Raw genomic sequence first — 9,235 nt, 5'->3', positions numbered from 1 at the left:
GGTCTCAGCCAGCACAACCCACCACCTCGCATACTTCATCGTGACCTTAGAACTATACCACCAGCGAGCGAATGTTGCATCCTGCACTTCACCACGACGCTGGTCTACACTCGAGGTTGTCTCAATGAAAATATCTGGTCCCTTAGGCCCCGTGGTACCGCTGTCGTTTTCAGAACAAAAATTCGTTCGATATATCGTCCGCAAAAAATTCGTGAAGGAACACCACTTTTTTCTTTATTTTGTTCATTGCGCATCTTCGGAGACGTGTCTTTCCTTCTCCTCCAATGTGAGAGGGTGAAAGAGCACACTATCGCATCTTGCGTCCTGGAAAATGATTAAAAGAAAACAGAAAATGCAACCCAAGATAAGGGCAGTTCTTATAGAGTGACCCGATACATTTGTTTTGTTTTGTTTCCGCAAGTTAAAGCTCATCTTCGACGCATGAGGCGGCACTGTGCTCCCTCACCCTCTCACAATGGGAGTGAAGGGAAGACGCGTCTCTGCAGATGCGCAATGAACAAAATAAAGAAAAAAAAATGGTGCTCCTTCACAAATTTTTTGCGGGCGATCTATCGAACGGATATTTGTCCTGAAAACGGCTACGGTATCAGGTGACCGAAGGGACCAGACGTTCTCATTGGGACAACTTCGTAGCTTTTATAATTAAAAGTTAATTAGGACATTGCCTTATGAGTTTGCTGGTGTCTTCCTAAAGAGCGCCCTTCAGCATACACTATATTGCAATTGATTTCATCTCGACAAAAGTGATATATATATGTCTAAAAAATCTGTTCGCAGTTAGATGGGACACGCTGTATATTGATTTATATTTTCGTCAATTTTTAAGAGCCTCTCGTCTTCGGTGTTTATTGAAAAGCGCCGATAACCGTCCGCTGACAGTTTTTTCATGCATTCGGCGAAAGAGAGAGAATTAGGAAACGACGTGGGAAAAAAATGTGGTGTGTGGTGGTGGTATTCAAAGGAGGAGGAGGTGATGCCTGCTCACACGAGATGTGGTGCGGAGAGATCCTCAGTATGTTACCGACAACAAAATCAATTTCTGTATGTGTACCGTGTGTACGAAAGTAACGTTACTGCGTTTTTTTTTGTTTTTTTTTTGTTTTGCCTGCTTTAGCCGTGTCAGACATGATTCAAAATATTTTCGCCGAAAACCACAGTTTCTAGTTTCTCCCTAGTTTCTTTCTTCATCTTCATTAATTTTCTTTTTGTGGCGGAATAGCAAGCCGCCGTCCCGTTTGGCAGACCTTTTCCCCGTTTTTCTTTCTTTTCGTCTAATAAGTATATCCCCCCCCCCCCCACCAAAAAAGAAAAAAGAAAAGGGCGTTTCTTCCTGTCGAATTTCGAAAAATATGATCGCCGAAAAGGAAAAGATGAACTCACGAAACATTTTATTCAATGAGAACACCACATAAACCGTCAAAACATACTTTAAAGGTACGATGCAGCGTAGCAGAAAAACTTCAAAAGGGACAAATACGCGCGCAGTTGACTGTACATAGTCTCACCCAGTTTGCGAAGCTCCCATCAAAGCCCATCAAATGTTGAGCGAGATAAAATCATTTTCCAAAAAAGAAGGACGTGTCTCTCCTGACACCTCCGTGTGACGAGGCAGCGTGCATCTGTCAGCAGCGTGTTTTCATTAGAGCGGATCATTTGTGCGTAGTTACGTTGGAGGGGCTGTAATAACAGAAAGGGTCGCGTGTCGACCACCAGGATAACAATGAAAGCCGCTTTATTCGTTACGTCACAGTGACGCAAGCGTTGCGCCATAGGGGGACAACACTGCGGAAGAAGTTGCCTATCATATGGGAAGTCTCTCAATCGGTTAGATAGGTGGCGACGAGGTCAATGCATGTGGCTGTTGTGAGGCTTGCGTTCGTCTTATTCATCTCATCTACTGGTACTACGTGCACTTTAAAAAAACTGACTGCATAAGACAATTGCGACGAATGATACAGTTATCGTTTTTTATTTGAGGAGAGTGGGGTGTACGCCCATCAGTCACAAATAGGCGTCCAATTTTCAATAAATCAGGAAGTATAATGATGATAATCTGAATGTTCTGAGAATGTTTATGCGGGAAGTCAACTTGTGCTTTTAGAGTGTGGTATAAATATGTCTCGATTCTACATGTTCGTTTGTGTGGATGTGTTTGGAAGAATATATAAAGGCTGAGTGGGTGTACAGTGAACCCTCGTTATTATGACCATGCTCGTTCCCGAAAATGTTGGTCATAATGCGGAATTGGGGGATTTGCAGTGGTTTCACTGGAAAGGTGGTCGTATCAAGGTTCTGACCACCAATGGAAGGTGTTTAGATGTTTATTTATTAGTGACCATGAACGATGCGAACGTCTACGTAATTGTGCACGAAAAAAAAGGAGATTGATTGATTGATTGATTGATTAAAAAATGCGGAAAAGAAAAAAGGGAAAGATTACAGAGAACAAATGGAATTACAGCTGCAAAACATTGGGGAGCTGATAAGAAGTGTTTAATAATACGAGACTCGATAAAATTCCAGGCAACTCCAAATAAAGATAAATCTGAAGACACAGGATATATACAGTGTTGATTCCAGTACCACAGCATAGCTTCGCCAATATAATCCCATCCAAAGAAATTTTAACGTTGCATACGTTTTTACTCGGGACTTGGCTTAGGTGAGCGGGAAGCAGGGTCCATTCGCATAAAAGCCAAGTACGACAAAAAGCCGTGGCAGTGCTTCCAGCAAGCGCAGCGAGCGCGTGCTTTATGCTCTGCGCCAAGATGTCTCAACTATGAACGTGTTGCAGTATCACAGCACCACCGTGGACCCGCAAGCAAGGCTTACGCGTCGACGAAGGAAAAGTGGCGTCCAGCTCACCCCAGACACTCTGAATGCACCAACCAACTTGAAAACGAATTCTGCGTGGAAGGAGTTTAACAGCGGTGTTAAAAGTGAAAATCGGGGGCTACAGCTCTTTATTATTTCTTTCTTTTTCTTTTTTTTTTTTTGCTTTTAGTACAGTCTGCTTGACGTACAACGACGTGAAGCCCTCTTTTCTACGCCTGAAGCAGAAATGTTGTGCCATATAGGGTGTCTTCACATGACGTCAAACGAACGCGTTTGGCCGCCATTGTTGTGGTCACTTTTTCGGCGCAGCTGTCGAGATTATCTAGCGTTTGCTCGAAAACGAAGCCTCGAATGGTGTTTTGAAGTCCTGTCGCGTCCCTTCCCTTCTTTTATCCCGAAGACACTTCGTCATTTTCGTTCTCACATTTTCTTTTATGAAAACTATGGCTGTTTCATTGCAGTTTGTCATCTTTCAATGCCGCTAGGGCGAAAAGTGACCACCAGTGGGAGGAGCTTGCGAGCATGCCACGTCACAATGTGACGTAGATGAAAACTCCGTATATGGTCAAGATAACATGCGGTAACGCGTTATGTATTTCGGTTACAGTCCCAACTAACTCTTCACGCCGCGGTTCCAAAATGACAGCGGAGCGACACTTCCTCCGCTGCATAATCCTCCCCAAACCTCTTCCTTCTCCTATGCAATGTTCCAAAAGGGAAGGGGAGATAATCCTCGTATCCGATCAAGGATCCCTCCGACCAGTAATCCCTGCTATTTGCATCCCATTTCTTTCCCCTGCTGCGAAACGCTAATTGATTTTCCGCTATCTTCTTTCCATGGCGATTGAAGCGCTGTTAGACGAGAAATAGAAGATCGTTTTCTTTTTTTTTAGGGATATTGCTATATAGGCCTCGCTGCTGTCAAGTGTTCTCTTTAGCGTATTTAGTTCTATTGTTTCGTACGCGGGGGTTTGTGGGTGGGTTTGATTGAATGGGAACGTGCGGCGTTTGTTCTTTTTTTCATACTTTGGTGACGGAGGCGACAAGTGAGGCGCGTTGTTCCACACTCGTAAAATACTGTAAGTAATTATGAAAAAGAGATACACGACATATTAGGTAACTTAGCTGATTAATTGTCACGCATATGATCCATGATTTCGTTTTCGCCATTTGGTGAGCTATGTCCGTATTATCGGATAGAACGTCGAACGAGCGCGTAAACGTGTAAAAAATATGCACATTATCCCGATAATTTCTTTCTTCTGCGAATATAATGAACGGGTGGGAATATTATCTGAAATGAAATCGCAAACATTGTTTATAAACAGACTTTTTTCAACTGAAAAACCTTTCCTCGTGAGATGTAGTTTTGAATATCCGGACTTTTTCAAATAGGAAGTAGGGAAGTATAGTTTGTTTATTGTAATGGGAAGAAAAGAGAAGGAATAAAAGTTCTTAGCAACCGGAGGTCGCCATTTTGAGTTTCCGCCGCCAGGGGGCCCGAAAACCGAAACCCCACAGCCCTCTCCCAAGTGTTCTGAGAGAGCGTTTGCTATTATTCCGAGAAAACGGGTCCCCAGGGAGCCATCAGCAAAACGAAGCAGCACGGGGTATTCCGTCTATGCGCAGGGTTTGACTCAAAGCGACCTCAGGTGGCAGAGTGCGTGAAGGATTATGGGTAGGATCAAGTACCTCGTCCCATCTGCGAGCCCGCGCTTCATGCAAATGAGATGCGAATTAAAAAGAGCGCTCTTCTCGCTGGATTCAAGGGAGAGGAGGAAGGATTAGGCGCTGTTTAGGGGGAAGCAAGGTTAAGAGAGTATGCGTCATGGTAGTGGTGGCCAACACTTTACACGGATTGCTTGGTTTTTGAAATGGGTAAAGAATGGATGAGGGTTGGTGAGCAGGTGGCGGGTGGTAGCTTGCTTGTATACATTCACGACTAAGCTGACTGCGGTCATGGGGGCATTAGCGTGTTGCATAGCTGTTTGGGGCTCGGCTTGTTGCTTCCAGACGCGATTAAATATTGTTACAAATCACGGGTCAAAAACTGTTTCTGCTATACACTGCGCAATACGTACACAGTAAAAGCTCACGCTTGCCCGTTGAAGCACGTTTTTATAGTTAAAGTGCAATTCTTCCGCAGATTTGACATCACGTTATCATTGGAGGTGAACATCGTTTTCCACTAAAACTATGACACACGTTGCCGGCCTTTCCGGTGAACCGAAACAAGGTGCTAGCTTCTACCTAATTCATCTCCGCTAGACCCATAATGTGGAGCTCGGCAAGTACCGAATACACGCTTGACTGTATCAACAACGAAAACATCATCATCGTATGATCATATCATACTCAATCATGAGTATGACATGGGACGATTCACCGCTGGAAAGCAGTACACTAGCCCATTACACGCGAAACATTAGATGTGAGATATGAGAATGAAGATAAACTGATGCCCTCCACTGGCTGTGCTACGCCGCTCAAAAGGAAGATGCCGAAAAAAGAGTGGTGGTATAGTGTTGAAGGAGCTCGCCATTGTCGGCCTCACAGAGAGGTGGGTAACATCACGGCCAATTAACGCTCTGCGGGGAATGTGCGTCCTGGGCCGACTTCTAAGGGAACTGTGCCGACGTATGTCTGACAGTGACAGAGGGGAAACGTAGGAAAAACCCCAGACAGCACAGCTGGCACCGGGATTCGAACCTGGGTACCTTCTAGGTTCGAATTCCTGTGCCGGCTGATGACGAAAAACACACACACACACACAAAAGGAGCACCAGTGGTCATTGTTATACAGGGTATGACACTACGGCGTCTGGAGCCAACCGGTGGACACGAGGGACTCCAAGAATATTACAAGACATCAACGGTGTTGCCCATAGTTCTGACTTTTGACATGGGACAATAATTGAAGCCAGGTTGAATGCCTGTCTATATACTCTCAATACTCAACTGATCACAAAGTTCAGATCAAGAGCCGACAAAATATGTCAGCACCCCGACAAATACGCCTCCGTGAGCCCGGTCGAACCGGGTAACGTAGCTAATTCCATACAACGCAGGACTATTAGATCATATGATGACGTGCTTGCGTGATTCCTTTGCATATATTTTCAAAAACAAACAAAGGGCACTGCATTATGCGCAAGGTTTGACCCTCTATAGAACCTTCCCAAAGCCATTTCGCATTGCTCATGACCTCTCACATCTTCCATCATCACGCTCGCAAAGCTTGGGTAGTAATTGGAAGAAGCAGTCCGTCCACAATATCCTCTATACTCTGTGTGCCCTCGCGAAGTACCTCCACGACATACGTGCTGAAATAATGTTTTCAAGCATTCGGTGGTTTCACACGTCAAGCGTCATGGAACAGCTGGTCACAGCAGTGCGACCTACGTTCCCATTTTTTGTTTCTACTTCTATTCTATTGTACTTCCACAAAAAAAAAAGAAAAAAGAAACTGTAGTGCAACGATAACGCACTTGCTCGCGTGCGTTCTGGACTTTGGTGTTCTCGACTTTGTAACCTTGTGTTCTGTTATGAGTAAGTCACACCTGGAGATGCCGGGCCGGACCGGGCCATTTTTTGATGCGCCCGGGCCGGGCAAGGCTCAAAGAGGTTTGTCCGTGCAGAGCTCTATAGTGCAGATACGGGACAACGCCGCAACACTCCCTGCTAATATCAGAAGCTCCACTGTTGTTGCTCACTTCGAACCTTATTGTGAAGGCGGCTCATTGTTTCATTCCCCACATCACCATCAGCAATGGGATAAAGTATCTCCCCTGAAACTCCCCATGAACGATGAAACTCCCCATTCATCATCTTAAAACTAAAGTTGTTGTTGTTGTTAGTTCCACTCTCACATTCCTTGTACCCGCCTGACCCGTCCATCAAATTTTAATCAAACTGTGAATCAAGAAAAACTTACTTCTCCAATAAACTGTGTAAATATGTTGCATTTGTTACAAGTTCCGGTTCTATGACCCAATTCCCAATACGAAAACGTCCATGGGGGGTACCGTGGACGCAGCAGGAGGGACCATGAGCCACGAGCTTTTCTCTCCGGATTTCAAAGACCCCGTGCCGTTACTGTCACTGGACATAACTCGATAATAAATTTGTTTCTCCATTTTCTTATCATCATATATAGAACGGTAATGCTCGCGTATTACTGACTCTTATTTGTTCGCGCCGAGGCAGACGTTGACCACAAAGGCGTTTACCACACCGGGGTTGTTTATGAAGGCGCGGCATCCTTTTAAATCATTCACTTTCTCCCATTTCTCTTTCCTTACGATTTCTATGCATAATTAATCACGTGTTGTCCGACGACGGCTTCTCAGGTGCATCTAACCGCAAGTGACGCAACATTAAAGCCCAATGACCAAAATAATTCGAGTGCAACATGTGCGCAGCTCGCGCTAACACATGTACGTAAATTGTGCCGCTTTATGTACGGACACGCTATAGTGATTCATCATAGGCCAGTTGTCTAAACTCTGAGCTCGCAGACACACAACGCAAATATCCACTACTGTCACCAATTCGTCTTCGCCATACAAAATGCACCGTGCGCATAGCGTTGACAAAGAGTGCACCTGGAACACACCGGGTCTAACGTCAAGTCCCGTGACAGTAGGATCGACAAAAGGGGCTTTTGTTTCGGGCCAAAATTCTCGGGAAATTCAACTCGTAATGGTTGGCATTGTTCTAAGCGGATTGTTTTGTAATCCATCATGTATGAACCGGGCAATTAACCCAGGTTGATGCATCGTTCGGAACAACCGTATATGCTTTCACAATCCATATTTTCTTTGTTTCCGCTTTGACCCGCAGTGTTGCTTCTCCGCAGTTGTAACATCTAAGCCTAAATCTCACGTGTTATGGAGGAGCAGGATCCACATTTGTGGAAGTATACTGTCTACCTACTTTTCTGTAAATATCCATCCATGCAATCTATCTAACGTTTGGTCGGCTTTTTCGGGGGCATTCATCTATCATCGTCTATCAAGAATGCGCATAGCACGTCATTCGTTGGTCTGATTGCGACCATACACAGCTGCAGTTTGGTTTATGAAATCGTTTGAGCGAGATTTTCAACGTGGCGCCCTACTGAGATTCTGTCGATTCTGATGCGCTAGCTGTAATGCGAAGCAAATGCAAAAAAAAGAAAAAAAAGAAGAAAAAAAAAAGAAAGGGTAAGTATAAATCTTCACTCACCTTAAACTCTTTCCTCTGATCATCTCGACCTCGTCTTCCGAGATTCGCTTTACTTTACCAAGACTCCCGTCAAAGGGTGTGACAAAAGTGCCGTTGCTCTTTTTTCTTTTTTTTTTCTTTGCATTTTTCTTGTCGGTACTATTCTTTTATACGTATTGCCCTAACTTACTCTTCTAGGATTCTTAGTCTGCGATTTCGAAGATTTCTTTAAGCTGTGCAATGCATTGCACGGATATACAGTGTGTTTTTGTTGATACGTTTCAGATTTAAAAAGCTATGAGAGCAGGAGATGCCGTTTTTGCAGTTTAGTTATTGTCATGTCATGACATGACAATGGTGGTAGAAATGGTATAATGCCGCCATATGATGCTGAATACGGCGCGGTTTTCGTCCGTTGGCCCCTCTGAAACAGCAGCTTGTGAATGGATGTCACAAATACATTCCAACTCGGACATAAGGACTGCTCGAGCATGTGCTCAGTCGCTACCAGTCTCTAGTTTTCTACTAGTCCACTTTGTCTGTTCAAGTGATCATACGCCTCATTGCGGTACGCGCCCACGATGACGTCAGGCATAGGGCTTGAGCACCAAGCAGCACTCTTAATAAGCAAAATGAATAAATAAAGCAACGACTTCAGTGAAGCACAGTAGAATAAATTAGCCCCCCCCCCCCACCAAAGCAAAAACAAAACAAAAAAACATAGTAATTTTTGTTCACTTAAAGAGGTAAGTTATACCCCGGGACGCCGCGGACACTATACAAAAATGATAGCAGTGACAAAGATCGTACACTGGCAGAAGAGTTTGGCATACTGTATTTTTTCTTTGACTGTAACTTGTGCAAATAGTAACTGAATCACACCAACAGTTAGCACGTCAAAGTACTTTCGTTACTTTATAGCTGCACATGAAGAAACGAAAGCGGAGTAAATATTCTAAAAAACTTTACTTCATAAATTATACTATCCAACAGCAATTACACCACATGCTTGTTACTCTTATATATATATATATATATATATAGTGAAGAAAAATAGCATAGGCTCTTTGGCTGCACGTTGAACATATGTCGGTTAAACCAGATACCTTCTGTGCAAATACACTGTACACTGTAGCCAGCAGCAACTTATGCAACAAACGCGCATCTCGTAGAT

This window comes from Ornithodoros turicata, chromosome 3 (genome assembly GCF_037126465.1).
Source record: "Ornithodoros turicata isolate Travis chromosome 3, ASM3712646v1, whole genome shotgun sequence".
Taxonomy (NCBI): domain Eukaryota; kingdom Metazoa; phylum Arthropoda; class Arachnida; order Ixodida; family Argasidae; genus Ornithodoros; species Ornithodoros turicata.
Note: the sequence above shows the minus strand (reverse complement) of the source record.